The following is a 17,368-nucleotide window of genomic DNA, read 5'->3' on the forward strand; positions in this document are numbered from 1 at the left end:
TTTGTTCCATGTCTGTTTTGTTTGTCTGCTTTGGCCACCATGCTGTTTTGTTTTGTGAAAGTGTTTTCTTTTGTGAAAGTGTTTTGTTTTCTCTTTAAACCTTTTAGTTGTTATTAAACGTGTGCATCAGTGTTTCGTGCCCCGTAGTACTGTCTGTGTACATTCTCTTCCTGGTCTGACGTCACCCACAAGCCACCAGGGTCACAGGCCACCGATCTTATTCTGACCAACAGTGTAAACAGTTTTTGGCACAGAAAGGTGGTTCAGCTGAGGAAGTGTAAAGGGGTTATGTGTTAGATAAAGAAGGAAATGTCAAATGATTAGTAACAGCATACGTCTCAATTACTGAGTGTGTAAACAGTTTCTGGTACAGCAGTAATATTAAGACAAGAGAACTGACTATCTTAGACGCTGCCTATGGACCATCTTCACAATATTTGTTATGTCTACAATTTCCAGTAATAATTCCAGTGTACTTGTTTGACCATGGCCTATCTAACTGTGGCCATGGTCTATCCATGTGTGCGTCTCTCAGTAAAAACAAACACAAAAACAAAGACACACTCCTTATGCTGTGACCTCCCTGTTTAGCTAGTTTCGGCTCCTGCTGTGAGATACGGGTGAACCAGTATGCTCCTCACAGCCAGTTCCTGTCTGAACTTATTACAGGTTAAGCGTTAAGAACCTGCCCAGTAACACACAGCTGTCTAGCCCACCTCCTTACATGTCAACCTCTCCCTGTGCTCTAGCATGACTCTAACAAATCAATACAGCAGATAGTATGTCTGGAGGTAGGGGTTAGGGTAACTGCCTGTAGAGGCCATTATAATGTTAAAAATCAGGAGGGAAGTTATATTTAGCCTTTTTGTGCTCCAGACAAGAAAAGGGCAGACGCGTAATAAATAAAAGCCTGAAGCCCGAGAATAATTGTCCTGCATGGTAATGAAAACAATCCCAAAGTCAACAAGAGGCAGCCTGAGAAAACAAACAGGCCTGGTGAGAACGACGCTTGTTCTGAAAGGCTCATTAGTGGCCAGATGCAGCCTCCCTTCAGCTATCTTCAGCATTTCCTCAATGCCTGCCCGCTTACGGCCAGACTAGACCGGTGCGTCCAAGCTGCCGACTGATCCTTATTGTTCTGGACTGCTGACATGTCTCTTATGAACACTTTTTTTCCCCTTGATTTTTGGGATACACTTAATTCGTTGTGTGGGAATAATTAATCTTAAAACTTGTTTTTTCCCCATTAGGAGTCAATAATTTTTAAAATCGCTGTAGCTAACAAAACGATTCCATAAATCTTACTTGTCTTACTTGTTGTATTTTCTATAAAGGTCTCAAATGTGCAGATTAAAGAAACATGCAGGTTAAAGAAACTCACATCTTCTCTTTAGATACCCTCTCGCTCTGCAGCCATCCAGCTAGATGACAAATAAAGTACTGTATAGTAAATACTCCAAATCACAGTTGTATTTTGATGTAAAATGCAGTAAATTATTGTATACTGTCATATACTGTAGTTATTTATGTTAAGTACTACAAGGTGGTACAGTATTTATACATTTACTATGTTAAATGCAGTATTCTGCAGTACATATTTTAATTTATATTTGCACTTTGCTGCAGATGAATAAATAGCTATTGATTGTTTTCAGATATTTATGGAGTGAAGACTCACAAGCTGCCATAAAGAGAAAAACAAGTCAATTTGCCAAGAAACAAAGCACAGCATGTTAAAGATGTATTATAATGTAAAAACTTTTTTTTAAAAAAGCTGCTGTGATCTCATATAACAGATATCTCAGCATCCTTTCATATATGTTTTGTGAGGAACGCAGTAAGATATTGTTGTATAAGAATAAGTGTGCACATAATGGCATGATTGTTAACCAGCCCACAACACTTTTTAAATACAGCACTAAAAACAGACAATAAAGGTAACTTTCTGCATTTAAAACTTTGCCACCTAGTACCACAGGGATCTGGATTATTATCTTATCTGCCTGCCTCGTGAAGTGAACAGTGTCCAGATCTTGATAGCACCAAGGGGGTGGGAGTGGGGTCATTTCCTATCAAAGAGGTGAGTCTTGTCTTCCTACCACAGTGGGAAATGTTCCAGTTGCAGTCGAAATGACTGGCTATGCTGTAGTTGTGTAAGTGTCTTTCTGTTTATAACTGCTAAGGCCCATTTGGTACAGGCATTGTGCCTTATACCAGTAATCAGATGATATAATCTGCATAGTAATAAGGATCACTTGTCTTGGAACTCAAACAAAAATGCATCCCATCAATATAAACTTCTTGGTATTCCCATAATGATCATGTCTTTAAAGCTGGAGTTTTTTTCCAAACAGCTTTGTCCTTTTTCATATAGAATAGAAAATACAGGGGGCATTTATCTGCCACTCAGCATGTGTTGTGGATACCCATGTGTGGTCTGCATTGGTGGGTAGGGTAACATTCAGGGGTTCTTGACCACACTGGTGGTTCTGGTGTCAGGATTTTGTTTTAGTTTTTTAAGTCTTCAGTTCAGAGACCACAAACATCTAAAAAAGAAAATCCTGATTTCAATGACAAACCACACTAACCCTCTATTTGACCCATGTAACATCCAACTAGGGACTGGTAGAGTATCTGTCTTGCCTTGGGTATACTTTGAAACAACACAGTTCACAGTTTAATAGCTCTTTATTTGCTGGTAAATAATAATAACTGGCTCTACACACCAATGTATATCGCTCAGTTAAACCACGGGGTTCAGTCCCGAAAAAATAATGCAGTAATAATAATACACAACACAGACACGATCACTTATCCAAACAGTAAGTGCTCTTTGTGCAAGTGGTGCTATACAACAATTGTGAAACAGTGGTGCAGTGTAGTCTGGGTTCGTGGCTGGTTAAAACAACAAAACATGAAACACTCATGGTTATTTTATATCTGTACTCCTTTTATAGGTCCGTCCGTTACCATAACAAAAGGAACAGATTACTCAGCCACATCTCCTGATAGACCTTCAGTCACGCCCCCTTTGGTAGCGAGTACAATCACGTCTCCTCCAATCTGACACATCGCCTACCGCAGTAAGGCGCTGACTTCTAGTATTGTGGCTTTCCTCCCTTTTTGGATGGCCGAGTTTCTATTTGACCCTGGAATGAAATGTCAAACCATCCAGTCCGGGACACATTGTTCCTGTTACACCATGCCCTCACAGGTTGGGAGGGAGATTGTTGACTTGAATTCATTTGCTTTCTGTCACACATCTCTTATAATATTTGTACAAATCTTTCTCAGTTGACTGAGGCTCTTGGCACAGTTCATGAAAACCTATTTCAATCTTCCATTTAAATTTATTTTTAAGAAGTTACATCCAAGAATATCTACCTTGAAATACCACTTGATTAGCTCTGCATTCACAGGTGTTAGTTCCACTGTAGTTCTTTGCAGTACTCTGGCCTGTCACACAGTTTATTTGTGTGTAGTCCTAGAAGAGGTGGCACTGTCAGATTAGCTGGCAGCTGACCTTATAAGATGGATGAGCGTGTGTGTGGGTGTTTGTGTGTGTGCGCAGGGGGGGTGAGCTCCCAATCCAATAGGTTTGCATTGTGCACATCAGATTGATTCCTGTTACCATAGTGCAGCTCTTTCACATGACCCCAACTTCAGCTTTCATGCACACCACTCCATTCACTCTTCCACTTGGTCAAGTGGTCATAAGTGAAGGTTGAGTTAAAAGGAAGTGAACAAGTATCCAGAAGCACCAACCATTTTTATTGTAGTGTGTTGTCTTTGAAATGTCAGAATATCTGGAATTGAAGTATACAAAGCAAAGAAATAAACAGATATTCAAAATATTGATCACCACTCACTCCTTTAATCCATATATATTGGCATTGTGGATGTAAACACTAACATGAAACCTTCATTCTCATAAGCATTACATTATTTAAAAAAAAAGTAATTTCTTAATACATGTATTCAGAAAGGAGAGCTCCACAATATTTTAAATTAACAATTCTTTATTGCATTTGACAAATGACCACGCCCATAACGAAACATACCAGTAATCTAAGTTGGCCCATGGCCTTGTCCATTGGAGCTCGATAGCCACCCCTATACACTGGCCGAACTATGATGCAAATGTATATTGACTGAATGATAACTAATGCCAGTGGGCAGGACAAGTGGCACCCCGGGCCAACTTCCCCTAAAAAGACAAGGCCGCCTCTATGCAGGCCGACTACCTAAAATAAGATGCCAAACCTTTCTTGTCAGCGGGTAGACGTGTGGCAGTATGGGCCACCTACCCCCAAAAGGACAAGGCTGCCTAGCCTACCTTGAAATACAAAATAATCACACAGCTCACGATTATGAGAAAGATATTTTGTAAATATGGATAAAGAGGAGTTTTTGTTAAACTTATTGATGAATTCATTCATGGTTTCATCACTGGAGTCCAAAATACAGACCACTTAGAATGAAAACATTTGTTTTGTCCAGGCCTGTCCACTGGCGCACGACAGCTTTTTCTGGCCGAACTACCTAAAAAGAAAAGAGAAAAAAAAGAGAGAGAAAAAAATGCAAATAAAATTCCAAACATATCTTGCCAGTAGACAGGACAAGCGAAGCCATGCCACTTTGTCTCTGGACAGGCCCACATGATAAAATGTCATTCTCCTCTGCTAACAAGGTGGCAGCAGTAGTTTTAGTGGTTATTTGCATTACGATTAGCAGGTCACTCGTGATCTTTGCATCGTCCCTTTGGTTCACAGCGGCAGCCAGTCTCCCGCAATAACATTTCAAAGCTGCGCTGGGCTATGCAGAATCTGTACATATTTCTGTGGGTGATGAGTGACGTCTACAGCGCATCTCCGAGATTCTGTGCAGCTCTGTGCAGAACAGTGGAAATCTGAGCTATAAGGACACGACCGATGTCTCAAACAAAACTAGCACAGACCCACGACTGCAGCAGGATAGCCTTCTTAATATCAACGTAGTTTTGTTTGAACAAGTTGTAACAGTATTCCAGTTTTCTTAGGTAAGTTTATTTGCCATCAGCTAAACAAAGTATTTATTTATTTATTTATTTCATTTCATTTCATTTTATATGTTAAAATGTTTTAACAAACTACAAACTGTCTTTATAAAAAAGAAACACCAAATGTTTAAATTATTCCAGAAAGGAAGTGTGTTTTGTTGGTTTTATTTTTGTGAATTACGGAAATTTAAGTAATTTATATTAGTCTTTCTTCTTTTGAGCCTTTATTTGATAACTTCATGATGTACTGTGCACTGTGATATTAAGGTTACCACAGTGTTTTTTTTTTTTTAACGGTTATCATACTGTGAAAATTTTAGTAATAGTTGTAAAGTAATGAGAGCCCAAAATGTAGTAAAGCCAAGGCTTTGTAGAAACATACTTGAGGTGAATATTTGTATTTCTTTTTCTTTCCTTAATTCATCGCTTTTAACATTAAAACACAGATCTGTCCTTCTTCTTGCAGTAGCGGAGTAGCAGATCTGGTTTGTCTCTGCATAGACAGAGGCATTTTTGTATTTGTTGCTGCTGCTCAGCAGGTTTGACTCAGAGTCAGGGACAGAGTATGAATGTCACCTGTTTTCTGGCTCAGGGCAACCCCAGTGGGCAGCCAGGCCAGCTTTTAAAAAGGGATCAAAAACAAATAACAGGCGTAGGCCTGGCCCACAAAACAACCTCTGTAATGTAACTCACTTGAAGCCTTGTTAAACCCTGGGACTGGGAGGCATGAGAACAAGCCTGTGAGAAGTTCCTGTTGGAGGGCCGCCAGTAGAGGCAGCCCATTTCACAGGACCCCCAGCCTGCCACCGCTAACCCTGAAGCAGCTCTGCAATGCACTCGCTCTGCTCCTGCCTTCCTCAGCTTTTTTTTTTTTTTCTCTCCCTTCACCTCCCTGAGGCTGTCTGCTCAGTAATGCATCACTCCTGCCAAGCCTCCTTGGCCTGCTGACACCGTTCAGTAAGATGGAGTCAGAAATAGGAAACCGAGAGAGCTGCCGGAGGAGGTGGGGAGGCTATGACCTCCTCCTGCTCCTTTAGCTCAGTTTTGTCTGACTGTCATAGAGAAATTGTAATCGTCTTGACACAGTGGCTTCTGGTTCTCATGTCTTCATTTGTAGTTCTCATATATAAGATCTATATAGTTAAATTGCATAGCTATTTATAGTTAAAACACTCGACTATTTAAATAAACAGGATTGTGTGACTAAGGGAAATAGTGATAGAAAAGCAGTCCTGATAACCACCACAGGTTTTTTTTTTTAAACTGTGGGCAAATTAGGAGATTATTGTGCTGTATAAAAATCAGGGACTACAAGCTTAGTGGGATAGAGTAGAGTAATTAAATTAATAGTGAGTAGAGTAATTAAATTAATAGAAATAATCTATATTTGATAATAACCTTTTTATCCTCTAATATTGAATTCAGTTATTTAGTAAGGATTATTATTGTGTTTTGGTAGCATTAATTATATAAGCAGTAGACAACTGATTAGAGGGTATTACAGTCTGGTAGTTGACCACCATTGTACAGACAAGGACAACTACCAAGGTAATGCCTGATAATAGGGGTTTAATTGTGAATAGAAAACTATAACAGTGCCTTTGTTGTTATTTCAAACATGTATTTACAGATTTATTTGCCTTTTCAGTGTTTTGATTTACTGCCGTTGCGTTTTAAAGTTTGTTGTTCTATGTGAAAGTTCAGTGCAGTGCCCTGCAATGCAGCTTTCTGATTGGTAAATAACAGTGTGGAAGTTTCTAATATAAACTACAGTGCTTTATTTTTTTAATGAATTGGTTTATGGATATGAAATCTTTTTTACAAGCAAACAATAGTGTTCAGTGTTAAGAAGTAAGTGATAAACAGTAACCAGAACATTCTGAAGCACTATTGCCCTTCAGCTAAAATTCCAAACCAAAAAAACGACTATTTGTTTTCCCAGTTATGGAATGTATGCATTCCAGAGGAATTTGATATGGAACGAAAATCTTAAAACAAAATATTTTTTCAGAAAAACATTTTGAAACAACAATCTGCATATTTTAGGTGTCGGAAAACAAAATTGGAGGAAAGCAATTATAATACATTGAGTGGTGCCATAATATTTTATACAGACAAGAGGTGTCTGCTTACAGTACATATGAGTACAATTGTCGATTTAGCAGCTGGCTTGCCACCTCCAGGGGATCTGCCTTCTTGTATAGTCTCACAATCAATGGAAAAAGGGCTGGGGTCAATTTCTGTTTTTAATTCCATTTCAATTCCAAATTCCCAATTCCAATTCAAAATTCCAATTCCAATTCCAATTCCTTCGAAGCAGCTGGAATTAGGATTGATATTTTAGAGACATTAAAATTGTTTTTATAGTCCAACTGCTTTTATTTGAAGCCAATTTAATTCACTAACAATGACTTCTATTTAAGTAATGTGTTGCCACTGTGAGAACTGGTGTGTTCCTATTGATGGTCACTGGTCAGTATACTGTTGAAATGGAAAAATATTTATACAGGGCTGTTACCTTAAAAGCAATAGGCTGTTACCTACTTAGGCAAAATGAATACAGTAGCAGTTCAGGGTATATCAGTGTTAACTCTCAGCAAACTTTGCAGGTTCATCATGTCTTGATGCAGATTTGTACTTTTTGGGTTTGCACTAAGAGTGATGGTCAAGAAGGTAGGAATTCAATCATATGATCCCTTTTGAGGAACATCCAACTGGTTGTGATGCTGGATTATGTTTGTTGCTTGGTTACTGTGTTGACTGGATATCAGACATTACCAATTACATTGCAGTAGAACCACTGAGCATACTTCAGCGTGACTACTGTTGCTTCTTCCTAAGGCATTCTACAGTTAAAGTTATGTTTTTATATGATGATTATAATTTCTCAAAGATGTAATGTTTCTGTAAGCTGCGGCTGCTGTTACTCTGTTTATATGTGCGCCACAAAAATAGGCATTGCCCAACTACTTTCCAACTCCCAGTGAGTTGGTCTATAAAAATAGCATTGCACAAGGTTTTTTTTATAAGTACTGTTAGTTTAGAGAGCTATAGTAAACACTGGAGAAAGGGCTTTAAGAGCTCTGAAGTTTATAGTATCAAATACAATGACAGTTTTGGAGAGGAATTATATCAGGACATTCGTATACCCCTCCCAAATTCCACTTTGGTTTCCAAGATGATTTCATGTGAGTAACCTGAAGGGGAAAAGACACAGCCTTTCGCAGACAGCAGATAAGGTAAATGTGCACTGTGCTGATTGCTCGTTCTGCTGACACATTCCTGTGGTATACCAAACTGTTAGACTGTTGGCTTTCAACAATGTCTCTCTTCTAACAAAAAAGGAAGCCACAAGTCAGGTTGTTATGTTTTCTTGCTTTCACAGTCCTTATTTTCTGGCATACTGCAGTACCGCTTACTTACAGGAACATAGTGATTTATTTACCCTTGTAATGAAAGATATGAGTCAGTGTGTGGGAGGGTGTGTCAGAGCGTGTGTGTGTGTGTGAGAATGTGATAATTGTCTGTATGGGATTTTCAACAGGCAGTTCTGAGATTTCCGGAAATCTCCTTTTTACAATAAATTGTGAGTGGGTTAGTATGTTTGACAATGTTATCTCAAGTTACTTGTCTTGGAAATTTGTTGTTTAAATGGTGGGGATATAACTCAGGTTTTATTTGGCAAGGTACCAAACCCCTCTGAGCAGTATATTTGGTACCGATTCAGTACAAGAAACAAATTTCTAGTCAGGAAGTTCAAACAGATCGATGGACATGCAATGAATGGTGGTACAAGAGATCCAGAAACATGTTCAAAATAAACCTTATGATAACAATGATCATTATTTCCAATTTGAAAGACCTACAATACAATAATTGTATTGTATTGTATTTTATTTGTCCATGATCCTTGATCATGGACAAATAAAGAGGCCAATATTTATTTTTGATTCAATAATGCAAACTTGATAATTGATCCAGAATTGAGCATCTGTGACTGATTTTCCCACAAAGAACTGTGCACTCTTACACCACCACCTTCCATTTTGAACACATTCACACTCACACACACATACCACACCAAGTGTATGCAAAGGACCCTGATATACACATGCAAGGTCATTTTAATTCCATTTTATGTCAATTAATCCTTTAACTCCCACTACCGAGTTGAGGAAACTCATTCTTCTCATCAGGAGATAGCTTTCCTTAATTATGCCTGACAACTGTGTTTCTCATTCCCCTACAACCCCATTATTCTCAATGTTGTAGGCACCGGACGTGCTGCATCTACAACCTATTCTTTCAGCACTACACATACCTGCCAGTCTGTGTCACTGTACTTCCTTTTGAGTTTGTCATTGTTCTCCCTCTCAAACCCATGGCCTGACTCCACTCTGTCTGCTTCTGGAGACATTAACTCATGCCACCACTACACTTCTTTGTTCTTTTTGACCATTACTCACACAATTAAGACCTTCTTCCACTAGACAAGGATTATATTTATAAAGAGTTCATAATGGCAGCATGCTGCTACTTTATGAATGTGGCCCCCAGTCCATTCTTGTTTCCCAGTTTGATGCTCCCAGTTTTTTTCCACCAGTTGCCTCTTATATTCCTTAACCCTTTGCAGTCCATTTATTCAGCGCTTGTCAGGCGTGTCATGTCCAATTTATTTTTACACGCACTGTTTATTTTACAGGCACTGTTTTAAAATATTTTTTTTCAGAGTAAAACATGTTTAAAAGGCATTGAATCGCAAAAGGACACTCAGTATTGTATCTCCAGCCAAGCCCCACCCCTTGTTCGCTGTATTTTTCACATACCTCTTCATAGTGATGCATACTGATAAATCCTCTCCTGATCACCTGTTTTTTCACCAAAATCTTTAATAATGTGATCCAAGTCATTATTTTATTACTATAACATCTCAAAAAGCTCTGCAAATGTCTGTGATATTCTTTGAGCACTGGATGCAGAAATAACTATCTCCTTTGTTTATGTCCGTGTTATCTCTGTAGTGCATGGGGCTATGAGATTTTTTTTTCGGCTTCATTCGGCTCCTAACGGTTTCACTCGGCCATTGAAAGGTTTTCTCGACTAGAGACCTGTGCTTTACGTCTTTTTGATGATGTCGGACTGGAAAGGGAAAATTGTAATGTCGGACCTGATGTAAACACGATTGATAATTTAGGCTTTCACGTGGTAAAAGAATAGTGCTACCCTGTTTCACTGGGTTGTGGGTCTGTCTGCCTTTTTGTTTGAATGCAATGTAGGTTCAATCAGGCTGGGTCCAGCCAAAGACACAGTAATTCATTACAAAAAAAGTAATAATAACAAGTAGATATCTTAATTCTTATTAGGCAACTCTTACCAGTATCTGTTGTCGTTTGTTGTTGTGTCTTTACCCAAACACAATTTGACAAATTTAATGAGTTCTATTAAAATTCAAAAATAAATGAAAAACTGGAAATTGGCAGATACGGTATTCATGTCTGTTTATGCTTATGGTGAGACTTCTTTATCTTTGGGATAGGATGGCCTGTATGCCTTAAGATTTCTGATCCTTCTATGTAAAACGCAGATCTTTGCCAATGTGTAATTAGAAAAATTATGTCGAGTCTAGGTTCAAATACCATCTGCCTAATTTTTCTACAGACCTTTTTTGGTGTCCACTCCGGTTTCTCTTTGTCCCAGTTGTTTCTCAGCTCTTGTCCCGAGCTTCCATATGTCCCGGTACGTCTTAGAGAGGGAAAGCCACAACCCTCTCTCCCACCTCTCCGTGTCACTGCCATGACTGCCAGGCAGCTGTTGCCCTCTTCCTGCAGCACTATGAACACGCCAGCAGAGTCAGTACAGATCTCCCCCTGTTACATGCACTTATTCTGTTTCAGAAATAATAGATTTCTGGCACCCTCAATCTACAACATAATGTTTGTGACAATCCCACTGTCACAAATAACATGTTTCTGTCATAGACAATTAAAAATAACAAGGTTTGGCTTGTAAAATGTATACTCGTGCACGTTATATAAATACATGTATGTATTGTATTTAACTAGAGGTAATTGGGTTTTTAACTATTTACCTTGTGTTTCTTAAGCTGTAAAGCTGCTGTCTGTGGACTCATGCTCGTCTGTAAGCACACAACACTTAGATGTAAAATATGAAGGCATTTCCCATTTGGCTTAACACATCCGATATTGGCAGCATATAATCATAAAGACACGCTGTACTAGCGGAATACAAAAAAAATCATAAGTTGGTGTGGCAGAGATGGCTGCAGGGGTGACGTCGGACCAGGGGAGCAGCACACAGACAGTGGTACAGGGCTGAAACTGCCGCAGCCGTATGCTTAGTAACTAAGAAATCAAACAAGTTGATAAAACACAAAGAAAAGATTTAAACAAAAATGCTTTAAACTCAAAGAAAAGGGCATATTGGCCAAGCAAACAAACACTAACAAATACGATATTTCACAAAACGAGTACTGAGTTTACCGTCTTCTTCTCAGCTCTCTAATCTCTCTTTTTAATGAGCCCGAAGTGGGTCTTTTTATATTTCTGTGGCTGGAGCCTTAATTACCTATTAATCAAATAATTACCTTATTAAGGCTCCAGCCACATTCCCACGAGATTTATCGGGATGGATATTCAACCCCATCCATGCCAACTACACTTTATAAGACCAGCTTTTCGCCGGTCACAAACATCAATAATGACAATAAAAATACAAATGAAAACAATAATTATTCATAAATAAATACACAAGGGGTTGGCACCCCGTCACAGTTGGCGATGTGTAAAATTAAGTTTTTTCAAGGAAACGCATGTGTTGTTTTAGACTCTGCTCATTATCATACACAAAATATAAATTATGGTACAGATGGATCCAGGAATGCATTGACTCCCAACGCAAAAGAAACAAAAAAAAAAAAAAAAAAAAAAACAATCCACAGATTATTGACCATCTGTTTAAACTCAATGGTTTGCTGAATTGACATTTATTGTGTGTTAAAAGCTGTATTACATTATTATGTTTAACTTTCGGTTTCTTAAAATGCTGTAAACCTTTGACAGCTTCATCATTATCATCATCATGATTGATTCATTTCCATTCATGGTAAGTTGACTTGAAGAGGTTGCTGACTGATTAAAACACAATTACAATCAGTATTATCCTCATCCTCATTATCATGCTGACCTAATTATGTACAGTTTTTTTTTTTTTGGTAAATCACTCCTGATACAGTTGAACGACAGGGCATTTTAAAAGTATGGACAATTTTTAACAAACATGTTTGTTTGGAGTTCATAAGATCTCTGGTTCAAATCCTGCGATAGCGTGTGAGTTAAAAACTTGTACTAATATTATATGCTATAATACAAAGGCAGAGTAAATTATTTCAAGTGTGCTTTGGACCTTGCTGTACTGTATATTGAAATAATACAAACATACCTCTGTTTCATGCATTTTATATAATTAGGGCTCTTCGTTTTTGGTTTTTAGTTTTGATTACACGATGCCCATTTTTTTGATGCCCACTTTAGTTTTCTCTCCTGTAACTTGATTGAGACTATGATTCTGTTTCAATGATAATGTAAAAAAAAATAAAAAATAAAAAAAGGCAGCTCCTTATTTTAAATTCAAACGGAACACAAACAGTGACTGAAGTTAAATTGATTTAATTAAATCGCTGTTAAGAGGAAACTATTATTTGCCAAACAGATTATAATATTTTTGCAATGAGTCATTAAGATTTTAAATCCGACAAAAATTATTTAACTGAACCCGTCTTTTGTGTTTGTTTTGAATTAAAAATAAGGAGCTGCCTTTTTTTTTTTTTTTTTTTTATATTACCAATGGAACAGAATCAACGTATCATGTACCCACAATCAATTTTTTCTATGCTACCTTCCAGAATGAATTTTACATTATACCAGCTGGTTCATTGTTACATAACCTGTTATTGTAGTGTTTCTTGATCAGAACTAGTTTGGCACACTACAGTGGATTTGTGAATTTATTAACAACAAACCTGTTATTTGTATGAAAACGAACGAAAATCCCTCAAAAAAGGTGTCATATAAAAAAAAAAGTGCAAATTGATTTGATTTGTGTGTGTGTGTGTGTGTGTGTGTGAGAGTGTGTGTGTGTGTGTGTGTGTGAGTGTGAGAGAGATTAAACTTCATAAAAAAGCAAATTCTACCAATAGAAGAAAAATGTGTTTAATGATATGCAGTAGAACATATTTGACCCTACAGTTTACAGAGTTCAAATTAAAATCTACTGAGTGGAACTTATTATGACAATCATGAATATCTAACTCAAGGTACAATGTTTTTTTTGTTTTGTTTTTTTTTTGTTTTTTTTTACCAATCCAGAATAAATTAGAAACTCAATGAATACAACCCACTGTTAAGAACAGGGAGCATATGTGCTAGTCATGTTGCATACTTTTGTCTGACAGACTTTCCCAGAAGATTGGCCTTGTGTCGATAGAAACTGTGCGAAGAATTAAAAAGGGAAAAGAATCAGCTGATCCAAGAAAAATCTGAACTCCAGAGATTTTCCCACACCCATCTCAATCTCAGGGAATTTGCTAAACCAAAAATTCCTAAGAGTGCCACCCATCTGATACAATCTCTGGATCACGCAGGCTTCAGCATTTTAAAGCACATTGAGAAAGATTGCACTATTAAATGAGGAATAGTGTGATTGTTTGCTATGCATAATGTTAAACTATTCTGACATGGTTAGCCTATTATGTTCAAGATGTGCCTTCTCTTTAAAGCTTTCAGTAGACTGGGTTTGCCTGTTTAAGACTCTTTTATGCATAGAACAATGGTGAAAGACCACATTTTCATTAAAGGTGTTTAAATTCCACACTCAGCTTCTACATCATTTAATTTAAAAAGTCTGCGTTGGAAAGATTTATTTTGAGATTAAAGATAGCCAACCCCATTTTACTAGAATGGTAACAGGAACACCACGTGTAACATTTATTTTGTTATTATTCCAGTACAAAATAGTTATAAATTTGTACATATACAATAGTATGCACATTTAATAGAACACCTCAAGATTTGTCATTTATATCCTATATATATATATATATCGACCTGCATGAAAACTTCTGGGAGTGAGAATTTCAATTTTCGTTCAGTAATCAGTGATATAAAACAATAGGCACTCATGTGTGAAAATGTTAGAACACTTTGTGCTCTATTTAGGCATCTTAAGCCACTTCTAAAATGTCTCATGAGGCTATGTGTTCCTTTTCTCTTACTATTTTAAATTAATTGCATGTAAATCATGCATTAAATCAGACAATCACTAACTTGTCTATTTTGATAATTTTCCAAGATTTTCAGTTACAGTGGTTTCGATTTAATATGCACAACATATCAAAACAACAGAAGCAATGGACTGTTGTAATAAATTTGCATACTACGGTACTGTATATTATAGCATTAAGTATCTTTATGACTTCTAAAAGAACGTTAGTGCAGGATCCATCTTCAAATGTTCTCCTGGATTTTGTTTATTTGCTAGGCGCTTCTTAAAAAGTGCTACCGTGTATAAGTTTGATGTTGTTGTTGTATTGGTAACATATTTTGACATACTATTGGTAAGAACCTATACTCACTGATAAGTAGTTTCCTGGTATTATAATTCATTGTGGCGCTATTACTGGCAATTCTGTGGTTACTTCAGTGCACTGGTATTATAATAGTTTCCTAATGGCATTTTTCACAATTTTCTGTTTAATCAATCAATCAAACTTTATTTTATATAGCGCCTTTCATAGTGAAACACCATCATAAAGTGCCTTACAAGATGCAGTAAGTACAAGAAAGTCATATACAGTAAAAAAAAAAGAAAGAAAGAAAGAAAAACAATGCATAATACATTAAATACAGTGGAAAGTGCATAATACATGATAGTAACATAATACGTGAAATAGTGGCAGCAGCTAATAGCAAATGTGGGGACCGGTCTTCGATCTTCGCGCAATTCCCTTGCTAAATTTGTGCCTCGCAAAAAAACTTGTGCTTTGGCACAAAATGAGAGATATTCCAAAACGACACAAAGCAGTTGCGAGACATTGGAATATAGCAGTTTTTTGAGCAAATCGCAAATCTGTTTGTGCCTCGCAAAACAGTCACTACCAATATAGCAACTGCACACAACAGCCAAGCGAGAATGCAGAATGATGGACAGTCACCATTAGTAATGGCATTACCCTGACAAGATGCTATCATTGGTGTCACCACAGTATGTACCAATATGACAGCAGACGAGACCACACAATATATCGTGCACATATACATACGGACCATTCAAATACACAATTGGCTCCATAGTTCTTGCCAACTTTTCAAATTAATGTACTGATAATGCCACTGTTTTATTGAATACAGTATTGTATCACAAGGAAATACTATATAGGTTTCTTTAAAGGCCAGCTGATCCAACAAAGCTGTATGTTTTTGAAGTAATTTTTTTTTTTTAAAAAGGCTTTGGATACTGTCTGTTTTTTTTTTTTTTTTTTATATTTTATATATATATATATATATATATATATATATATATATATATATATATATATATATATATATATATATATATATATATATCTGCAATGCTACCCACGTTTCCCATTGTTGCCTGTTTGTAGTCAGTGCTGGAATGGTAGTGTGCGCGGAGTTAACGCAGTCCTTTTACAATCCTTAGTCTGTGCGTCACACACCTGGTTTTGTGCTTGGCGCATACATTCAAATATATCAGGATCACGCATATTGTCGGCCACTCCCCTCATATTGCGCGATGCATACATTTTATTTCTGCACAGCGTAGAATCGATTGTGACGCTCAAAAGGACATTTCAAATATGGCAACTTGGCAAAAAATTAGCTTTCTTAGCATTGAGTAATAAGAATAAAAATAAGTGTTATTCACTTACATACTGCATTAACTACTGTCAAACTGTAAATATCATGGTTATGTTATTATTTAATTTTTCTGCCATAAAAACACATACAAGTTTTGCAGAAATAGGTATTGGATCTCAGACCACCAGTAACGGAATTACACCAATTGTAGTGATTGATACTTTGAACACAGACACATACTTCCATACATATCTATGATATCAGAGCTAGTTGAGATAAAATTCTCACAAACCTGAGCAACAGTAACCACAAAGGGAAATGGGGGAAGTTATTTACACATGCAGGCTGATGTGTTCCACTGTGAATTCAGCAGTAATTAAGTTCAAAGGTGCCTGCTGCCGCAAATTCTTTTAAGGGGTTTGTGTGCGCTTCCCGACAGTAAGTAGTTATTAACCTGGTTTTGATGTTTAACTGGCATAACATGAATTACAAGAAAGAAGTATGTTTGAACAATGTTATAATTGGGAAAATGTGTGCAAATTGCTAACTATCATAGTTGTTCTCTAGGTTGCAACTGTTCCACAGCAAGAAGCTTATGGCCCCCCCCCCCCCCCCCCCCCCCCCCCCCCCCCAAAAAAAAAAAAAAAAAAAACCTGCCATCAAACACCAACCAGATTCCCACAGGAAAATGCCCTGTAAAAATGAATAGGAATCATTTATATTTCTGAAAAATATAAAATGTTGCAATAAACAGTGAGAATGTGAAAATATAACTAAAATTATATTTATCTATACCATGAGAGTGAGTAAACTGCCTTAATCATGTGAACTACGATTTCTGCTTACTTTACTGAATATTTGACTCAGTAATAGGGGTATAACAATTTTAATTATTGGAGAGATACAGTGTTCAGCAGTGTAATAAAGTTTCACGTCATTGCGGTTTAACTTGAAGAGCAATTGCAACATTATAACCAGTTGTTTACAATTACTGTATTTGGGTGCACTGCCATGTGTTGTATTTAGGGAAAGCCTTTTGGCTGTGCAAATCATTGTGTTTTTGATTTAATAGCAGAATGTACTGTACTTTCAAGTCATATTTTGTTCAATCATAAGCACAATGACACAGCAAACTTTTCCAGCTTTTTTTTAAATTGTAAATGGTTCACTTTCCTCTGGTATAGTTTCCTCAGCTCTTAAGGTCACTGTGGTAAAGCCTGTGCTTAAGAAATACAATTTGGACCCTAAAGTCCTTAGTAACTATAGGCCGATCTCCAACCTAACATTCATAGATAAGGTTCTAGAGAGAGTTGTTGCAATTCAATTACAAACATTTCTAACTCTTAATGGTATATTCGAGAAATTTCAGTCTGGTTTTCGTGCTGCTCATAGCACCGAGACGGCCCTTATCACAGTTGTGAATGATCTGCTGATA

At 37.1% G+C, this 17,368-nt stretch overlaps 1 long non-coding RNA gene across 1 annotated transcript in view; it reads left to right on the plus strand.

Annotated features, from left to right (window-relative positions):
- The first annotated feature begins 8,082 nt into the window (after positions 1 to 8,082).
- The window catches only part of LOC121316509, a 34,390-nt gene continuing 25,104 nt past the window's right edge, over positions 8,083 to 17,368 (plus strand). The window contains exon 1 of the long non-coding RNA XR_005950406.1: positions 8,083 to 8,277. This is a non-coding gene — a long non-coding RNA (uncharacterized LOC121316509). The remainder of the gene's footprint in view (positions 8,278 to 17,368) is intronic.

The sequence above is a fragment of the Polyodon spathula genome, chromosome 6, assembly GCF_017654505.1.
Source record: "Polyodon spathula isolate WHYD16114869_AA chromosome 6, ASM1765450v1, whole genome shotgun sequence".
Lineage (NCBI taxonomy): Eukaryota > Metazoa > Chordata > Actinopteri > Acipenseriformes > Polyodontidae > Polyodon > Polyodon spathula.